The sequence below is a fragment of the Gallinula chloropus genome (genome assembly GCF_964237585.1).
Source record: "Gallinula chloropus genome assembly, chromosome: 12".
NCBI lineage: Eukaryota > Metazoa > Chordata > Aves > Gruiformes > Rallidae > Gallinula > Gallinula chloropus.
In genome coordinates, this window is record NC_140097.1 from 9321795 (window position 1) to 9343659 (window position 21865).

General features: G+C 41.0%; 1 protein-coding gene across 1 annotated transcript in view; it reads left to right on the forward strand.

The window, feature by feature from the left end:
* The window catches only part of FHIT (fragile histidine triad diadenosine triphosphatase), a 570515-nt gene that overhangs the window by 484665 nt on the left and 63985 nt on the right, over window positions 1-21865 (forward strand). The gene's annotated exons all lie outside the window — the stretch shown is intronic.

The window sequence follows — 21865 nt, forward strand, 5'->3', positions numbered from 1 at the left end:
CGGCTTGACAGCTGTCACAATGAGTTAATGAAAAAAATCTCACTATTGTTAGATTTACGGATGGTTCTTAGTGGGTTTGGTAGGATTCTCTATCTCAAATATGACATCTCCTTCTTGATCTGAAAGTAATTAATAGAAATTTGTTCAGTGCTACAGCAGTCCCATCTGCTTGAAGGAGAATTCATGATACTTTCTGCTTTTGTATTGTTTTCCTTTGTGATATATACGTGATGACAACTCCCCACTCGCAAAAAGAAGGTGGTTTATTTTAGTCTCCTAATGATTTAGCTATGCAAAAGTGGTGAAAAATGTTTATTGTTGACCAGTCACGTGAAGCAAAGACTGAGAACCCCACTAATAAGGGTAAAACCTTGTAACGAGGCTGCTGAGCAAGGAGATCAAATGAAAGTACGTGATGGCCATCTTCTGTGCTGCTGTAGTTAAAAGTAGTTAAATGAGGCAACTTTTAACTTTTTTCTTTTTTAAATGTGTTAAGTAGTTTCAGATGCTGCATCAACCCACAAACCCTGTTTCCATTTTTGTTGTATTTGCAATTCCATTTTCTTCTTTTTTAACACATTTGTTTCTCCCTTGTTATATATAAATACAAACAGGCAAAAACTCTGTTAATGAACTAGACTATACATTTAGTGTCATTAAATGCAAAAGGGTGACAAATTGGTGAAAAATATTTTTATCCTGTCATTTTCAGTTACAGCAATTGTAGGTGTTACTTTTAGCAGACATGGGAAGCAAAAATATTTAGACACAGATGTGATAATGTATCTTTTAGCAGAAGAATATATATCCCCAGAGTCTAACCAGCTATTCTTGAATACCACAGAGCTAACGTATGGTACTGTGCAGACTGCAGCTGATAAAGATTTCATTTTTTTTGGATGCCAGGGGAAAAAAAAAAACCTACAAACAAAACACATTTGGTTCTATAAAAAACTATAGAGTCAAATTATCAGACTATAAAAAGTTTGATGCAAAATTCTATCGCTGCATGAGTTGGGGGATGGAGGGGCTTAAAGCAGTATGGAATCACAAATGGATAAATCTATGTTGAAAAAATAAAAAAATAGACAAATTATTGAAAATACAACTGACTTTGGAAATCATTTGGAGCTTATGTCAGTAAGGCAAAAATCTTTGGATACAATGCCTTTCTTGCATCAACAAGACATACCCCTTCATCAAGACCTTTTAAAAAGTTTAGGAATATATGTAGATCATGGTAGGGCAACATGCTACAAGGGACAGGGTGTCACTACGTAAGATGTAGGTGCTAGAGAGAGCTTTAAATCCATCGTCCATGAAATTTAGGACAATCCAAAACCTGTGTATAAAAATGCTTCCTTTCCACATATTTGAGTGATAGATGGCCTTGTAGTTTAGGCAGCAAAGACCACCTTCCAAAGTCATCCCAACGGCCCAGACTTGTGATACGGTGTCTGATTAGCCTCCCTTAAAAAAATTATGTAATTGTAAAGCACAGCCAGGCTAAATTTGGTATCTTATGGTGCCTGGTTTAACTACCTCAGCCAAAGGCTTTACAGCTATTAGGCATAATTTTCGCAGATTCTGGATCTCAGCTTTGGTTCAAGGCATCTCTCGCAAACCCCTATCTATCTGCAAATGCCTTTGAGCTCTCCTGGCTCTGCAGTTGTCATCTGTATATGCTCAGCAGATTGCTGACAAATCCCATTGCTCTGTAAGTGTTTGACAGCGAAGGCAATGCCCAGATGTTGAGGCATCAGTCCTCTTAGGAGACTTTTAGAGCTGAGACAGCTAGGAAGTACTTGCAGTCTCTTCCTGTCTGCTTTATTTCTCCCATTCAGTTAGGGAGCAACCACCCATCTGATTGAAAAGACAGCAGAAAGCATATCAGGTTAACCCCTGCCTAGTCTGTTTACTGGGGTCTGGTATCTTCAGGCCTTTGGCTATGAAGCTGTGATGTAGCCTCATCTAAAGCAACTTTTAAGTGTAAACAGTATACTTAAAGGTGAGGTATATCTTTAGTATTTGGTTTTTAATAAGGCTGCTGATGGGCACTCATGTCTGCTGGTTTCTGGATATATATTTAGAACTTAAATATTTGAACACTAATTGCAGAAGGGGTAAAAGATGGGCTGACACCTATTCCACAGCACCTTATTTAAAGCATTTCTTGGCAGAATATGTTGCTTACTATTTTAGGAGTCTGTACCTCAGTGGGTATGGAAGAAGTCACTGTGGTATTTCTAAGATACTGAGAGAATCATTAATAATGGAAAAAAAAATCTGTGTTGAATGCTTCAGATGTATTTCCTCTGCACCTTTGTGGGGCTGTTTCTTGGCAGAATATTTCCCAGGCACTGTTAGCTATCCACTCTCTGGGCACATCGTGGTGAAAAGCTAAAGGTATAATTTTTCATTTCTTACATTTTCCTGCAATTATTTGAATCCTAAGCCTGAAAGTGTGCACGTCAGAGTTAAATTGATCTTGCAGGGTTTTTTTTAAAGGATCAGGCTCTTCATGATTTACTATTGCTGGATTACTTTTATCATCTACATCCTGAATAGTTCTTTGGTTCACTTCTTTTCTTGGACAGCAAAACTACAGCAGCTAAATATTAAGAAAAATTTTAATCAGAATACCTCTTTATTCCTCTATGTTTTCTGCTTGGTTTGGAAGAGATTAATATTTTTACATTTATTAATCAAGGAACTTAAAGGCCTTTGTACCAGGGAGTTGCCTGCTTTGAAGTAGATGAGGTTTTTGCAATTGTATTCACACTAACTGATAAGAATTTGGTATTAACGAATGTCTTTACTGTAGAATGACACCCTGCATTGTTGCAGTCAGCACAAGCACTGCAGAGTTGTTGGAGGTCATCATGTCCAAGGCATTCAAGAACAGTATCCTGAAATGTCTCAGCAGTTTCATACACTCAACCATCTGTGGGCAGCCCTCGTTCAGGGCGTGTTTGAAAAGTCCACAGCACAGCCTGTCCCTGGTCTCCACTGAGTGGTTAGCCATTACTGCAATATAAATAACATTCATCATCCTTTAGGTTGGCAGGTAATAGCCGTACTGGGCCAGAGAGTATGGGGCTTTCTTGGAAAGGAAGACTGAATCAGAAGTCTGCAATACTGCTGTTATGAGTACTGACCTCAATAAGTTAATTTTGAGGCTGACAGACTTGGATGGGTGAGGGCAGCCTGGCCTCCCAGCAAAGCCCAAGCATCCCTAGCATGAGTGATGTGTGTTGTGGTGCAGACCCTTGTTTCTCTGCAAACTCTGTTTCACTTGGTGGTTGCAGCCTGCTGCAATGGATGCAGGTGCAGTGGTGATGCGCATCCAGGGCTGGGCATGTGGGGCAAAGAGTGCCCATCCTCTCCCCAGCTCTGTTTTCATGCCCACTTCGTTTCCTCACCCATCTTCAGTTCCCAACCTAGGCTGGAGGTCACTGAAAATATGTAAAAGGGGAAAGAGTGAATGTGAGAGGTTAACCCAAATGCCTGTGTTCCTGTGTCTCCATCCCCTGGCTGCCTGGCAGACCTGCATTAAGGACCTCTTGTAAGGAGCCCTGGATACTTGCTCAGGTAAATTCTTCCATAACTTAGAGGTTTTGTAAGATGCAGAAACCAGCAAAAGTATTCGGTTCACGCTGTCCTCCTTCCCCTCTGGCATTCAGGCACACAGAGAGAGAGTCACTTAGGGAAAGGTATTTTGACTTAGTGATCTCATTCAGCACATTATGTTAAATCATTTCAGCGAGAATACCTATTAGTAATCATTTCCAGTTCCAGGGAGGATGAAGGAGGCATTTTGGCATGTGACTCAAGAACCTGCTGGGCTACTTCTTCGGGCTGGCAAAACAGGGGAACTGTGGTGAATTCAGAAGTTTAGTCTAACAAGCCTGAAGTTTAATTCTCCCTGAGTGGCTTTGACTGTGACATGCTTTCGCTCTGACCTGCAGACAGCATCTCATGTGCTGCTGGGCACAGAGCCTTGGAGGGCTTGAAACGTGCACAGCTGCACTGAACTGTTTGGGCTGCTTCCTACTTTAAGATAAGGTATATAATGAAAAGATAAATAAACCCTAATCCAGGTCCTGCTAGACGAAATGGAAAGAAGCCCAACAGCTTCTGTGAACATTGGATTGAACTATTCATGAAAATTAATGGCATGCAGAGCTAATAGGCTGTTCCTTGGCCTCAGAATTATATTGCACCTTCTGGGAACATATTGTAGCCTGCTGGTAGATCAGTCTGCTGCATCTGAACTCCCTGGGGGCCAGACTCTGGTTTCTTTGCACCCTGAACGGGTAAACCCACGGAAAGGGAGGGAAGAGGCATAGACTTTAAATAGCTTTTTTTAAAAAACCCAAAAATATACCCACTCTGTTTCCCCCAGGTGTAAGTCTATTTCCCTATCTTTTTCTGATGCGGCAGCAAATATCTTCTTCCCAGTAAGCTGTGGATTTTATCCCAGTCTTGCCAGTGTTGCTCTTTCTGACAGAGAGCTTCAGGGAAGGTTTCTGCTAGCCCAGGAGCACAAGCCTTTCCCAGTTGCTTTGTGAGTCTTGTGATTTTATAGCGACTCCAGCCGGGCAGGACAGATTAACTGTGCGTGAATATTTCCAACTGAGTGTATTGCACTAGAAGCTAAAATTGTGCAACTAATTATGGTTTGGATTCAGGAGCTGAGCAGACCAAAAGTAATTCTGAATTGACATGAAACTATTTCTTTTTTTTTCCCCATTAAATGATTTCCTTTTTGAGTCAAAAAGGATGATTTGTTTTCTAGACCGTGATATTTTACCTGATTACAACTTGTCCCCCCTGGAGACTGCTGGCACCCTGTGCAAGCTTCTTGCATGTGCCCAAGTTACATAAGGCAAAACTGACAACTTCACCAGTAGGGCCTAACAGGAGTCCTGGGAGACATTGTATCATCACGTGTATCTCCCTAGATGGAAATTGCGCTGTTTGTGGTGTTTTCTGTCCTTCCCAACCCTGTGAGGCATGTCTCAATTTGATATGTGAAATCTCTGAGACCTTCCTGTATGTTGCATAGATTGCTATACATATTTTAAGATAGCAGGATATCATAGTCAGATCTGATTAAAAGCCCTATTACCTTCCATTGAATCTGGGGAAGTGGAATCAGCTCAACTATAGGAAAGCATTAGAAGTGGTTAGAAGGGTTCCCATTAGGGCAGCCATCCCTCATGATCACACACATGCCCTTTACACCTAGACTTTGTCTGGAAGGTAATGTACATTTGGCATTTTACATATCCTCATGTAGTCTCATTGCCCTGTAGCCTGTCTGTCTCTCTGCATTCCATCACTGTGCTTGCTGCTTCTTACCCTTTCCTGCCTCAAGGTTTCTACAGTCGTTTTCCTGATAGGTAAAAAATACCGACTTCCAGAAATCACTTACATTTAATCTATAATATAGCAGAGACAAATTATTGTGACCACTACAAAAGATCTCTTGGCCCCTTCTGTAGGATGTTTACTGTGTTTAGGTCATGGTGTCCTTGCTCGTTTAAATCCTTGATGGTAGGTCATTGCAAGTGATTTAGTGCCATACAGCCTCCAACTGAAGAGAAGTTGTTCATAAGGGGATTAAAGTGGTCTCTCAGGCCTGTTTACTCTGCCAGTACCTGGACTTGCTTACTTGCTCAGGTGCCTCTTGTGTATTCCCAGCCCCTGGAGGGAAAACTCTCCAGACCTCTGCTTATCTTTTGATGCACAGTATAAGTTCAGTTCATGCTGGTGGGGAGAACATGCCCATTAGTATCCCAGATACGTAGCTTTTTGGAATTGATGAGATGGAAAGTAAGCAAAACTATCAGGGAGTTGGAATTTTCCAAAGAGAGATTTTTCTTCTCTGAAGTGAAATGTTGCCATAAAATTAAAATTTAATACTTGCTTGCATTCTGGTTAAAGTTCAGGTGTGGAGACAGCTAGCTGGTAACCCCCCAACCAAATCACACCAAAACCCAGGCGCTGTACAACAGAAGACTTCAGCAGTTTGTTCTACCAATAGGAAGAATTGGGAGAGACCCTTCTCAATTCAATCCACAGGGCTGGTCCTGATGCGACCAGTAGCTCACAGTGATCCAACCCTCTGACCCACATGCAGCCATGTAAAGATGCTATGGTTTTAGCTTGTGATCCCACAAGCAAAGAGATCTTTGTACCTCAGAATTTGGGCAATTCCTTTGTCTGCTGTCTTGCAAATCTGGAACACAGCATTTTGAAGGAACAGCTTTGTCCAGTGGAGGTTCAAGTACCAGGTACCTGGTAGATGATCATCTCATAGGAGACATCATCTGAGCTGGTTGCTGCTGGGACTTCTCTTGGCTCACCCAGCACTGAATCAGCAGCTTTAGTGATTCAGATGCAATGCTATCTGTCACTTTCTAAATATGGCTTTCATAAATGAAGGTGGAGGTATTTTAATGGAGCCAAGTGTTCTCCCTGTTTGGGAAGGAAATAAAAGTCTGATGGGATGGGTTTACCAATATCTGCAAGGTCAAGTTAATTTATTTTTTGAGTCAAAAGAATGAAGAAATATATAGATGTGAGATATAAGCTTTCCAGATAGGTGCTTGTAGTCTGATTTTGTTCGTATTGTGCAAAAAGAAAGAAAGCTTTTTCCATGTATATATATATTTGCCCACTGTTTTCCTTCTTTTTCTTTTTCTTTTTTTTTTCCCCTTCTGGAGAAATAAAAGTGTAAAAGGAAGCAAAACTGAAAAAAGGAAAACAGAGAACTGAATGTTTGTGGTTTTCAGAAACCGAAATGATATGCTGACAGTTTAAATTGAAACAATTGCCAAGTCTCTCATTTAGGAACTTTTAAATACATTTTTTTTAATTAAAATAGAAGTGAAACTTACAAAGTCTGAAGAAAAAACTTTTTAAATAAATAGATAATTATACTTTTTCCATATATCTGTTTATAAGCATGCGCTTTATGGACATACACTCAGACATACACATATGGGCAGAGTGGAGGGCTCAGAAGCACATAGGATTTTCATTTTGGCCCTCTTTAAGGTGAGGAATAATGCTGCGTTTTACATTTGTTTTATTGTAGCATGCTACAGCTGTGTGCCTGGGATTTTATTTGTAAAGTTAGTGTTTGTGGGAACTTGTGGACCTTCTTTTTTCCGCAGGAATGAATGGGATTTGAGTATCTACATCTCTGAGTAAGATCTGATTATGTCATGCTTTTGCTCGGTATTTCTGCTACAACGATCATCAGTGAAACAATTAACAACACTGAAATACAAATTGCCATCCTTGAGGCTCTGAAGTTAACACCTTTCTGTTACCAGCTCGCTGTGGTTTCGCAGTTAACGCCTCACCTCCCTCTGCAGAAGACAACACTTTACATTACAGCTTGTGGTCTGGCAAAAGAGTTAAGAGTTTATCATAGGCAAGTCTCAGTTTCATGCGTTTAAAAGAGTAGCTAAAAAATTCATTGCCAAAGATAGATCAGGCCTCATTCTATACCATCATCCCCATGTGTTAGGAAGGACTTAATGTGCCTAAAAGGCAAAGGTACAAAATTATTTTAGGCTAAATACTGCGGGAATATGGCTTTCCTTTCTAGATGCATTAGCTGAAAATTAATTTCTGCTCTTTTGGGCCCCGCTGGTGGAAGTACTCAGGCCAGTTGCTGGGGTGGCAAAGGCTCAGGTCTCCCGTGGGTAGACTTGCCAAAGGATTAAGCCCAAACAGTAGCAGGAAGAAGGCCACGGTAAAATAAGTACAGAACCAGAGTGGACTTCAGCTTTTGTTGCAATGTTTTTGCCGTGAAGGTAGTCCAGAGAGCCCACAGACCTGTTCCTATGCAAGGAAAGAAAATGTTTATTTCAGTTTTGGGAGGAGATTTTAACAAATCCCTGCAGGAGAGCGAAAATTTAGTTTGACAGAGTGTCAGGATAATTATACACAATTTGGTTTTGTTTAAATATGTAAAGCACCATTGTTTCTCTTCCCTGGTAAGGATTGACTTGAGTGCTAGGTTACAGCAGTTTTCCTTAATTGCTTTAATCCTTGGCCTTAAGAAAATGAATACTTTAAATTTACACTTGTTAAGTACACCGCTAATGAAGAAAAGGCTTTAGCAATCTTTGGCAGACAAAACTATATGTTAAAAAAAAAAAGAGAGAGAGAGAAAGCAAAGAGGAAAAAAAAAAAAAAGTGAGAGGGAGAAGCTAATCGCCAAACCGTTCTGTTAATGCTTATTTTAATCATCCTGCCTGCCCTTCCTGGCAGACAGAGCCATTAGGCTGCAGAGGCAGGAGTCGAGCTATCACCGTCAAATGGCGCTGATGTTGAGAATTGGGCCCAGGAGTACAATTTGACTTGTCAGTTTATATAGACATAAAGCTTCATTGTTGTGCAAGACACAACTGGCTTTTTAAAAGTCTATTTCCCTCCTGATGATGTGAGAATCTGCTCCCCTCTCTCCTACTGTTCTCCAGCCCTCAAATTTATTAGATAGTGTTTATAACCCTGCACAGGGTTTAGGTGGTACCGAGCGGTGGGTGGGCTTCAGCAGAGCCAGGAGCAGACCCCAGCCACCACACTCCCACCTTCCAACCACAAGGTTCCCCACCGTCGAGCTTTAACTCCCACACTGGGTGATATGTCATTGTGGGGAGCGTTAAAATGCCCATATCATTACATGGTCTTCAGATTTGTTAGTTGTCTGAGGAATGAAGTGAGTGTTTTAAAACACACAGTGTGCTCAGAAGAAGAGAAGAGCTAACAGCGTTTCCTTGGGGGTCAAAAGTGAACCATCTCCAAAATTTAATTAATAATGGGAAGCATATGAGCTGTTTTCAAAACCAGCCCATGTTATTGTTTTCCATGTACAGGAAACCTTTACATTTCTGACAACTGGCTCGTGTGCTAGCAATTCCTTTTGTCTGAAAATGCCTCCCCATGTCACTGGGAGTCACTGGTAGGGTTTCAAGTAATGCAGTGCAGCATTTTTCCCAAATTCCAGGTTTTGTGTTCTGCAAAACGGACAAAGTGTTTATGGGCACCCACGTTGAGCAGCAGCATTTACAGCTTCAAGAAAAAGCAAGCGTCAAAATCCCACTTGACTGAGTTGCAGCCTAATTATATCTATCCAAGCGCTGGTTTTCCAATAACTGGGGAAATAAAGCAGCCATTGTGCCACATTGCCTGGACAGTGGCAGCATCATGTACAGGGCTGGCAAAGAAACCCTGCCTGTGTTTAACTGCAAAATCTGGTCATGGCGTGGGGGGGGGAGGGGGGGGGTGTGTATGTGTGTATTTTAAACATATCAGCAAATCCAACTAAAGATTTGTATCTCTCTTCTTCATAGGTAAATTACATCTGTGTACTGGCAACTTGTTTCTAGGGATTGTTCTAACTGTGGCAATGGGAAGGTATTGGGATAAATAGAGTTTTTAATGGAAGGCCTATTTTTAGAATTATTTTCTTTCTTGAGCGATCACTTTTTTATTCCTTTCTGTAAGGAAAAAACCTATTCTCATTTATTACATTAGTGTCTTTGAAGTGGCAAGTGCACACAACTGCCAGATCACGTACAGCATGGGAGTTATGCAGGGTTTTCTTCAGCTGAAGCATGATTGTGAGCCGTAATTGAGATTAGCTCCCCAGGAGAAGGGACTTTGCTCTCCTCCTGATTTTTTTTCTCCATAAAATAGTTGCACTTAATGCATTTACGAGTAGACTTTAAGTGCTAACATACTTTCTTTCCATACCCCTGCCATTTCTGTGGCAGGCTTACTGAAGAAAAAGCAACACAGAAAGCTGCATAAACACTTAAGGTCTTAGGTTTCTGCTTCCACTGTCACTTTCAAATTTGGTATTTGAAGACAATTTAATTTCACATTTTTATATCTGAAGTGTCTGGTTTTGGAGATCTGAGTTGGGTTTTCTGGGATTTTTTTTTTTTTACATTTCCTACGCTCTCTGTGGGTGCATTAAGTGTTCTTGGAGGTGTGGTGCAGAGAAGGGATGTTGTGAAGTTATGGAGTGAGTCAGGGTAAAGCTGCTGAGTGCAGATGCATCCAGGAATCTCTGAACAAGCAAAAGGAAGGAGGTGGATTGGTCACCAATCTACAGCTATGTGGAGGAACCCAACATGGGAAGTTCATGTGGCTCTAAGGCAGCTAATAGGTATGAGGGGATATACTTCCCAGCTTTAAGCAACATTTAAAAACTTGGATTTTTCTAAAGAACTTTTCTTCAGCTTTTTTCTAGAGACTAATACTGCTGGCATTTGCTAAGTCAGCAGCTCACCCAGTTGTATGCTGGCTTAATTCAACTGAGGCCTGTGAACTGTAGCAATTGCTACTCTCTGAAAGTGGACACCTCAGGTATTTTAACAAGAGATGACATGTTCACCCACCTGTAGATAAGAGTGGTTTTACTAGGGCTGGGGATCCACCTTCACTGGTCTCCTAGCAAATGCTTAGAGAAAAAAAATTTCAAGAATGAACACGTGTATGGAGTATCCTGGCTGTTTTTTGTGCCACAAAGGCACATCCAGAGAGTCCTCTGCCAGAAGTGGATTCTCTGGTGGAGTTTTCTATAAAAAAATGAGCAATGCAGACGGGGCCTTGCCTGCTGTTGACTTTCAAAGAGTCAGATGTCTAAATGCCTTAAAGACTTGAAAAGCCAGTGCTTCATCCTTCTGTATTAGGTTGTGGTGAGCAGTATTGACACTCAGAAGGATGTTATTGGCATGTGATTTTCTCCTCTCATCTCACACAAGGGCATGAGGCAGAATTGTCCTCGGCTGCGTGTGAGCAGAGGAGCTTTGGATTGATGTGTCAGCACTTCATGTTTCTGGGCTGCTCTCATGAACATGTGCAGAAGAAAATTAACAGTAGAACAAGGGCAGTTCCTAGGTTAGGTAATGTGCTCCATTGATTAACATTCTTCACTCAACTTCTAAGTGTGGTAAACATAATGGTGCGATCTATCCGGTGGTTTTCCACCACTTTTAGCAACCTCTTGGCATTTTAAGCTGCTGATATTTCTTCTCTGGTAATACCTGGTGATCCTTTTTTATGCATTTATTACTGTTGCTTCTTCTCAAGAAATAAATTTGCTGAGAGTAAAGAAAGTTGCTCATTAGGGCAATGTAATTAAAGGAAAAGTAGACATCATGCCAAGTTCCGTTTTCTCTACAAAGCGCCACCTTGGAGATCGCCTAAAACTCAATTACTCGTTGCTATGCTTGTTAGGGAGAACAATGTGCTGAAATGCTCCCTACTCCTAATAACCTTGTTTTCTACATGTGAATCGTGTTAATACTTTTTCTTTAGTGCCTTAATCACCATGTATAAAAATGGTTCTGTTTCTAGAGGAAGAAGGGAAGTGGGACGTGTGGTGGGTGGTCTCTGAATTTCCACTCCATGACAAATTTCTTGGTGTGTGCAGTTATTTTGGTCTGTTGTTTTCTTTTAATTACATGAAACAGCATTTATTAGCAAATTACATCTTGATAACCGATTTTCTTCTGATGAAATGAAAATGTTCATCCTCTGCCTTGATCCCTTCCTTTAAGGGAAAGAGTGTGCAGCATCTTCCACATCTCAGTCTTTTCTGCTTTAATCCATCCATGGTTTCACCAAGACATTTGTTCATAGGCAAAAGAGAGAAGGGCTCAGCTGAGAAAACTGCTCCCAGTGTGGGAAAGAACTGGATAATGTAAGGGTCTTCTCTCTTTGGTTCATGTCCATGTATATGAAGAGGAGTCTAGCTCAAGTACCACCAGTGTCTTACATATCGTGTAAACTACCAATTACTCGTTACCTGAATGCACTGTCCTAAAAAATTGTTCTGTGTTTTTCATCTTAGAAGGAAATGAAGGTTAACATAGTTAACCATTCCTTCTCTGTCCTTCATGTTAGAATATTTCAGTCCTTTTAAATAGAGCACAAGGGGACACAATTGAAAAGGAAAGTCCCAGCCTTTGATGTTTATTTGTTGCATTATCCACTTTTCATGGCTCTATTATTCCAGAATCCTATTGAGCCATTCATCACTAAGTGGAAATCTTCACTGCTGTCAGTAGGGAATTTCTGCCTCTAAATCCCATAATTTGGCCCCAGTTACTTAACTTGGGGCCAGATTATCAAAAGTGTTGAGCACCAGCTTTCCAATGGCTTAGCACCTCCCAGTGAGGGCAGATTTTCAAAACTGCTCAAAACAGAGCAGCTCCTGTTGTGACCCTTTAAGGACAGATTCGCAAAAGAACTCAGCAGTTCCCTTTCAGCAAGTTGCTGAGCCCTTTCCAAACTCTGCCCAGCTTTGTTTAGCACTGAGCTTGAAGATAATGACTTTTGAAAATAGGAGTTTTTCCAAACTCTCTGATATGGAAAATTCTAAGTCACAAACATCAGCAAGGACTTGAAAGAAGTGTTTGAGAAGAGATAAACCTCTGTGTTTCATGGCGTGCCAATTTTAATTGACTGATAGAGGGGCTGGGAGAAAATTTTAAATCTGAACAGGTTTTCCCATAATTGCCCACTGGGAGGTTTGCTGCACGCTCCCCTGCTGCAGCTGCCAGGCGGGATGCTGGAGCAGAGCACCGCTGTGCTGAGGCAGCATGGCAAGGCCCGTGTTCCCAAAATTGCATTCACTTAGCAAAATGTAATTTGCAAGCAAAATAGCACTAAACAGTCATTATGGAAAGGAAAGGGAAAAGGAGGAAGGGGAAGGAGAAAGGGGAAGGAAAAAGGGAAAGGGGAAAGGGAAAGGGGAAGGAGAAGGGAAGGGGAAAAGGAAAAGGAAGATTCACTTGCACCTTATAAAAATGGATTGACTTTTTCTTTTAAAGTTTTAAACCCAAGATTCTCCTTGCATGCACAACGCTGCTGTGTTCTCTAGGGTGACTTCCCCAATGTGGCTAGCAAGAAAACTCTGTGCAGAACAGTCTCTGTAAGCTGGGAAGCTCATAGGTGACTGTTAGTTTTTGACCTGGAAGACCAGGTGACAATGGAGAATGTGGTGGGGTGAGGGTATTTCAGTGTATAAAGATGCAATACTTTAACCCTAGGCAGCACTTTAGATCCTTGGAAAGTTGTTCTGACAAACTTTTCTGTTTCATTAGATTGAAATTGCACTTCTTTTATGTGTCTGCTGGAAGATGGGTGTTTCACTCCCATATGGGAGCAGGCAAAGAAACGCTAAAGCCTCAGCAGCCAGTTCAGGACATGGCACAGTCCAGTGCAAAGAGACATTTGTTTTTGATCTCTCATGTCCACACAAAACTGCCCTCAGTTTTCTTTGGACATGGTAAACCCAAAACAAGGGTTAATATACCTGAGCTGTATTCCATAAGAGTGTCGTGGCAGCTGCACAAAATACCTACAGAGCCTTGGCACTTAGGATGGGCTTTTCCTTTGGCTCTCCAGCCCCACTCACATTTTGTTTCACTTTGGCAGAAGCACTTTTTTAAAACACAGAAATGGATGAAAAAGAAATAAAGCGAAGGGGGAGGAGTGGGCTTGCTAAAAGCCTTTATCATTGTTACAGGACTATGCAGCTTCTGTGATTATCCCTTGCCTTGTTCAGCAGTGTATAATTTAATGATTGCATCCAGGGCATGCTATTAACTTTCTTTTCTACTTCTGCGACCCCAAAGCTCATTCATTCTTTTTACTATTCCCCACTTGACGCGTGTATGTCTAGGGGGAGGGCAGTGGCTAAAGAAGTGTTATGGATTTCATATCTTTGCTTCATGCGCCACATTATAGCAAATGACAGTTGATTAGGTCTTTCTATAGATCATTACCAATTGTTTTCTACCTTGCAGATACTGGTATTACGACAAATCTATCATATCCTAGAGATCCTATGCAGCTTGTTATTTCAGTGTGATTTATTACACTCGCAGTAGAAATGTTGTTAGCGAACATTGGGGAAGCAGTGAATATATTGAGAAATATCAATGTATCCTCATGTTCTGGCTTGCAGTGACAGTCAGTGATCCATCTCACTGACACTTACCTTGTTAACATTTTGATCAGATGGCAAATTTGTCATTTTTCATGGTAACAAGTATAAGTTTGTACAAGAATTGCGGAAACATGGGGAAGATAAAGGGCCCCTCTCTTAGTTTTTCCCAGTGTGATGTAATCAGTAATCTTTCTGGAAAATGAAATAATTACTTTGTGAAAAAGCTTATCCACTGGAAAATGTGCCAGTGTTAGAAAGCTCAGATTTCTCTTCATTTGAGGACTGAATGAGTTCTCTTTGCAGCCATTACTGACACTTTGATTAACACACCAAACCAACATGAAAAGATAATATAGAACAATAAGGTTTACAGTCAGGTTTCCTCTCCTTGATTGTAGTGGGGAACACAAAGATCTTGCAAGTAAAAGCGAAGGCATTATCTCTGGGAAAAACAGAGTACAAAATATTGCAAACACGATGTTGCAAATTTCTTCTAATCCTCACAGTCAAAGCTTGCTCTCAGCTCGGCTGTCAGCTCTGCAGCTCTCCCGTTCCACAGCGTGGGCATGAAAACTGCGCTTGAAGCACAAGTGGGCTACAGAGGGGGAAATTACAGCCCCTAATGTAATAGAGTCGTCTCAAGGTGCCAGTGACTCATCTGCACAGCCCACGAACAGAGGGAAGGGGGCAAGAGAAAGAGTGGGATGTTGCCTCTTGGAGCAATACAGCTGTTCACCATCTCAGTGCACTGCGTTAATAAGGGCTTGTACACGTGAGGGATCATATACAGCAGCACTGATATGAAATCTGCCTGGACAGGGGATGTGTGCATGACTCAAGCTTCAGGTCGGGGCAGAACCAGACTAAACCCAACAGAAATAGTCCCTTTTCCAGGACTTGGCATGAAAGTTGCTGTCATTCAATTATTCTCTTTCAGTTTCATCCATGAAAAACTTCTTGGCCTTGTTATTTCAAGTATTAGAGAGCCACAAATAGCAAGTGCCAAATGTAATCTCTCAGTCAACATAATGTAAAAACCAGGGGCCAAACCCCAGTTCTTCATTTTAATATAATAGCTTAAAAAAACAGATTATATAGATCTTGAGAGTACTTGGACTAGAGTTTTATTGAAACAATAGAGCTTTTCATTCTCACCTTCACCTAAATGACCAGGGAGATGTGATCCTCAGCTGGGGTTTGTTTCATCTTGTTGCTGCTTGTCTAACTTTCTTTATAATACATTGTCAAAATGTAGATGTTTTGAACGTGGTTATTAGAAGGGCTCAGATTGTATTCACACAATGCACACGGAAAACTGCTTCAGTTGTGTCACTTTGGTCATAATGGTGCAGCTTGGAATTGTTTAATTCTTCTAATGTTATGCATAGCACTGCTATAGTTCAGGCACCAGAGAACTCGAGCAGCAAGTCTTAATGCTCTGCAGCAGTTTGAGAAAGCACAATGTCATCTACTGGAAGGTCTAATTGTTATGATTAATATTTAGCATAGGGAAGTCTGTGTGGAAGGGCACAAGTTACATCTGCTGGATGAATTGAATGAATTACTGATTTTTCATTTCTTTTTATTTTTAGCATCCTGTTGAATAGCAGAGAATGTATGAGTACATATTTGCTCTAGCAGTATCTCTTGGACTAGAGGTTCTGCCTCTTAAAAAGCTACTCTTCAGATGCCTGGTCCAAGCGAGCAGGTGGGTTGCAGCATGTTTGCTGCTTGCTGAAGTGTGAGCTGAGGATCTCTAATGTGGGGGACACACACATTTAGGTGCGCCAGAGCAGAGGCCAGACAGATACAGGAGTAGTGCTGGTAAGGTGAGAGGAGACAGGAATGAGCTCAGAGAGGCAGCAAGGGGTGATTTTCTGAAACCAGCGGCGGCAGGGTATCTCACTGTTGGATTTGGGCTTGATGGCACAATCTTTCATTTTAATATTGCCACACCGTAAATGCGACCTCCTGGTAATGCTCGTCAGTTTATATGTGCTGCTTTTCACTGAAAACAGAAGGACTTAATTAAAAAGTAGAAAAATATTTAATTTCCAGCCAGTATTGCTTAAGGAAGTTGAGCAAAAGGTTTTCTGGGAGAAAAACTAATAGTGAAACAGGTGCAACAAGAATAGGCAGTGAAGTAAGTTTAAGTGAACTGGTTGACAAGATATTGCTGCAATTTGTCTTTAAGATCACACAAAGAGCTGACAGATTTCTCTAGGTCTTGGTGACATTCATATAAAAAAAGTTTCCTAAATCACCGGCTGAAATTTCGGACAATGGTTTCTGATAAAGGGACACTGGAAAGCTTCACCTTCTGAAATTGGTGACTCATTTACCATTATCTCCATTGAACAGCTGAGATCTTTCCTGTAGGAAGAGAGATGAAAAATTATCTTCTGAATGTACCATATTGCTTCCGATTCCAGAGAGGAGAAGAGAATTAATGTTGAGTATGGTGTTGCAGTAATTAGTTTCAGATGCAAAGGGCTGAGAGTAAATCCCAACAAGCAGCAAGCAGGGGATTCACCAGCAAATCCTCCACCAGCTGGAGGGTGGTACTTTTTTTTTAGGATATGCAATCAGTCTTGTTCATCAGTGTTTTGCTCCTTAATAATTAGAGCAAGATTAAAAAAAAAAAAAAAAAGAAAAAGTAGAGCAGATTATTGCTGGGAACTCATTTGTGGCTGTATGAGGAGTTAATGTTAAACTCTGAAGATGGTTAACACTTTTGACTGAGATAGCATATGGGGGTGGTTAGTGCCTGATTGTGGGAATGTGGACCACCAACTTCTGTTCAGTGCATTGGGAGATGAAAATGTCTGTGCTCACACAGGCTTCACAAAGTCCAGTCCCATTCTTATTCAAACCAGTGTGAAGATATATTAAGCTTGATTGGCATTACACTAGGCTCTTCAATTAAAAATTCTCCAGTGAGTACACATGACATAGCTGAACCCTCTTTCCTCTTTATCTAAGTAACGGCGCTCCTCCTCCTGTTGTCTCTTTTGCTGTCAACAATACAGGGGGATTTCCTGGGCCAGACTCTTGACCCTCTTGCACACCCTGCTTTTTCAGGCAATTGCTGTTTGCTCATTCTTGTCAGATGAGTGTGTTATCAGACTGTGTGTTACCTGCTGGTAAATTGCACCCTCTGTCTTGCTTAGGAGTTTTGTTCAGCTGTTTATGTTTTGCCTGTTTCTAAAATATAACTTTTAACAGTCAAGCCCAACTTGTTGGGTTTTGTAAGGAATGCAGAAACATGTTTGTCCCCAGATTTCAATGAAGGAAGGCTTGCAGGTGATTGAAGGCGTAGATGGCAACATTTTGCTGCACTTGCATTTAATTCAGTTCCCATACAAATGGAAACACAAAATCACCACCACCACCCACCCACCAAGAAAGAAATAATTTAGTGAATGTCTGTGGCTTCTCATGGCTTTGAGTGACTGATTGCCAGTGGGCTGGAAAACCTCACTTGCAGTGAGGGCTCAATCCTGTGGTGATCCAAAATAGCACTTACATCGACTATCAGTTTTGATATGCATAGAGGTAAGTTGCAGTCCATTTCACCTTGGGAAGCAGAGATCAAAGTCTGAGAGACCTTGAGAACCAGTAAGGATGCTCCTTACCAGGAGCTCTGCATTTGCCAAAAGTTTTCTCTAGACTGAACATGGCTCATTTAAGAAATCTGGTTGAATGCCTTGTTTCAGTTCCGACCCATGTCTGCAGTCCTGGTGGTTCTCCTCACCCTCCCACCTGAAGGTGTCTACAAGATGAAAGAGTGAGCTGGGGGCTTTAGCAGGGTAGCTTTATGGGCTTTGTTGAGGTAGCAAGGTCAGAGGATCAGCTAAGATGTAGTTCCTTGACTTCAGCTCTCAGGCAGTTTGCTTGGTCCCTGGCTCACAGGGCTTCTTCCCTGCTTTGACTACTGCAGCATTTATTGCACAGTAAAGGCTGGTTTCATCTCATCATCAGTATGCTTGAAATGCTGTGAACTCCTTTTAAATGTATTTGTTTACTAAGATTTGAAAGATAAAGATTATTTCAGTACAAAACTGTAAGTTTCTGGATTTCTGTGATTTCTCTACCTTCACACATCCTCAGCCTTGTTCATAGATATCTGACAAGGAAGTAGCAGCAGGTGTGAAAGCAGTGCATCTTGCCAACAGTAAGGTAAACCAACATTTAAACAATATTTTTGTATGTGTAGGGTTTGGGGGAGGGTGGGTTGGTTTTGGTTTTGGGTTTTTTTGTATTTCTGGCATCCAGTATCAGTAAGGAAATTTTAATCTGAAGCTGAAAAAGCCTGAACAAGGTGTTGGAAAGCCAGATTCTTACCTGGGTAAGATCAGAAGAACACTGAACTCAAATGATGTTATAGGCAAACTTTGAGGTTTGCTCATTGCCAGCTTGAGAGCCCACTTAGGGCAGTTTGCTGGCCTTTGCTAGTGGATGTTTTGCAATGTCCTGTATCTCTAATGGCCATGACTTTATTTTTTTACATGGATTTGTGGTTGCTGTGACTGAGAAGTCTGTACACTGAATAACAGTGCTCAGCATTTCTATGAAACTTTGCTCTGTCTCTTTATTTCTTTATTCTGAGAATATTGCAGCCGTGGCACTGCTGAAATGAGGATTTAACGCATCATCCCTCTCCATACACCACCACCACCCCCCACCATTTTCCACTCCTAAGAAAATCTTTGCATGGGAAAGACGGACTTACTTTGTTGTGGGCATGAGATATATAACTTGGCCAGGATTCACAAAGAAACTAAAATGGGTTTGTGAAACTACTGCAGGTTTTATGTTTGCTTTATAGCTTTTGTGGTGGGCTGGCAACTCTGTAGCATGAGCTGAGTGGTTGCCCGTGTCTGTGTGGTGTTATTTGTCTGCAAATGCCAGATTGTCTTGTCAGGAAATCAAACCCACAGAATATACTTTCATTGCCAAGAATTATGTAAAGTTCTTTTTGCTTTGTTTTATTAATTTTATTTATTTTTATTTCAGAATAGGAGTTGTACTACTATCTTTGCATTGCCAGCATCTCATGCTTCCCTTTCTGTTCTGGCAGGACCAGCCTGACTTTGTTTTGCCAAGAATAATGTATGTCACTTCTGCCAGGAAGCTGACAGCATTTCTTTCTTGAAGAGTTGCTACCTAAGTCTTTTTAACAGCAGGTGGGGAGTGTTGGTGAATCTCAGGTGCCCAGTACGTAGATTGCACAGAAAACTTGTGCAGTGCAGGTCTTTTTTCAGATGAAACTTCAGCTTGGTTTGGAGAGCAGTTTAAGCATGTGTTTACTTAGAGTGGAAACACACAAGTTTGTCCCACAAGAAATTATTTCTTTCACTTGCTTGAGACTGTGTTTGTTCCACTAAGACTTTTATTAGGGATTTGGCGCTTGTTTCTTTGGTGTCTTTATGCTTCAGGGGTAACATTCTAGTGTACTACAAAGATAAGCAAATCTCTGCCACCGCTTTTCAAAATATTTACCACTAGAAGATAGTACTTCATTTTAAAAATGCTGTTGGCTTTGCATATTAGAGCACATTGTGCGTTCAAAGAATTCAAGGATTGGCAGTGTCTATGATGGAAAATGAAGGGTTAAGGCAGAGATGCTCACTCTTGCATAGACTACTGGGATATCTGCCTGCATCCCAAATGAATACCCCCAGTTGGAAAGATTTTAAATAGGCTGCACTGGAGACCTGAAGAAACAAAAAGATGAAGGGAAGGGAACATTTTGTCAGGATGATGGACTGACAAATACAGCAGGTATTTCCTGCCTTTTAACGTATAAGGCTGTGCAGTGCAGCCTGGGCTCTCCCGCCTGAGGGCCACGCGTGCCAGTTGGCACGAGGCTCCCCCCTTGCTTGGCATGGCTGCCTTTCTGGGCCAGCCCTACTGAAGGAATGTGGTTTGCTATGAAAAATGTGTTGATCGGGCTTGACTTTATGCCACCAGGCAGATTAGCAAATTGCTTCGTCTGCCTCCCGTTGCTTTATCCCAGCCAGCAACATCTAAGCCTTGATGATTTTGCAGGTCTTCATTAAAAATAGCTGTTTCTATATCTGATTACTGAGCCCCATCTGGGGAGAAACGAGCCTTTCATCTGTGTATTATGAGGCCATATCTGAGCACTTTGATTCCATAACACAGTAAAACCAAACAAACTTTCTGTTCAATTGCTTTTCCAGCTCATCTCTGAGTTCTCTATGAGCCCTGTCCCTGTCCCCAGCACATAATGTCTGGGGTTAGGGCATTTATTTTAGTTTTAATTGTTCTTTTACTGCTAAATGAAATTTTTGTAATTGGTTACATAACTCCAGGGTTTTATTTTAAATTAATCTAACTTTGCAATCATTCTACATATGTTGCTCTTAACATTTGCCTATTATTTGGATTAATTTCACTAATTTATCACCACTGTTTAGATATGCATTGTTTTTATAACACTTGCAACCGAGTTAAGGCACACTTGTTGGGCTAAAGGCAAAGTTTGCTTCACTAAATCAAGCAGCTTCCTCTTCCCTCTCTGTTACTATAAATTTACTCAGACAGGTGTTTGTGGGTTTGTTTTTTTTCCTGTGTGCTCCGGTAGCTTGCTGTAAAAATGGCAAATATTATGGTAAATAAATTCAAATTATTTTGATTATAGAGCAAAAGTAATGCATAATGCTGGTAGGCTCTCTTTTGTTTTGGTCAAATTCTAAATTATTCCTCAATATTTAAACACCTAATTAGCAGCCAGCCTCTTTCACCTAAGATTAGCCCTAATATTTGGTGGTGGCAGTAGGGAAAGGAGTGGGAATGATGATTAGCTCGTATTTCTATTTGTTGCCTGGTCTATTAATCTACCCAATCATTTGACTTTAGACTTGGGAGGGAGAACCCAAAACCAGCCTGTCCCCCTGAGCAAGAGCTGCATCATCAGGTGCCTTCTTTACACGCAGAGCAAATGGAGATATTTAATGGTGGTGCTGATCCTTCATCTTCTGATTTTCCCACTAGTGCAATGTGCAGAGGCCAAGCAAATACATACTACTGGAGTTATGGGCAAATTACTTTCTGAAAGGAAAATTTCCTTTGAAAATGGCTTCTGCTGTAAATAGGCTGCACTTCCCCAAGTACAAGTACAGATTGAGAAAAAGAAACGTTGAAATATTTCACTGGATATATATTAAAGCTGTCTTCAGGGACGTGGAAGAAAGGCTTCCTTCTGAAGGCGTGTGAAGGGAACGGCACACGATTTACTGTTCGACAGCCCTGGCCAAACTCTTTTTAAATGAATACATGCATATATTTCTGGGATTTGGCATGTGAAAAAACCCTTGTGGGATATCTCTTTGGGTATGCTATAGTATTAAAATATAACAGGTACCAAGACCAACCTTTTTCTCAACTGAATAACTCTTCCATTGATGGTTTTTCTGCAAACAACAGAAATTTGATTTAAGGATTTCTCAGATAGGCAGTAGAAAAGGTAGCTCTGGTTTTCCATTGACTGCTAGCAGGGAAAGAGGATTTACGTAGTTACAAAAGGATACAGGCTAGATTAATAAAGCACAACTCGCATCCCATCTAAAATGAGGAACAGTCAGGCTTTTTCCTCATAGCTGATCAATTCAGTACATGTGAAATGATCTTTCTAAAAAGAAATAAACTGATTCCCTTAGATTCAACTCTTAATCGCATGTAATACAGGGTGAATTTATTTTGCTATAGTGTTAACAGAGATTGCATATAGTTATTTTTCTTCCAACATGTGGTGCTTTGATGATTTCTCACAAATTACAATTTTTAATCTTAAATTGAAAATGTGTCCAGAAATTTAACTAGGCCCAGGCTTGCACCGTAGAAAATAAAGAA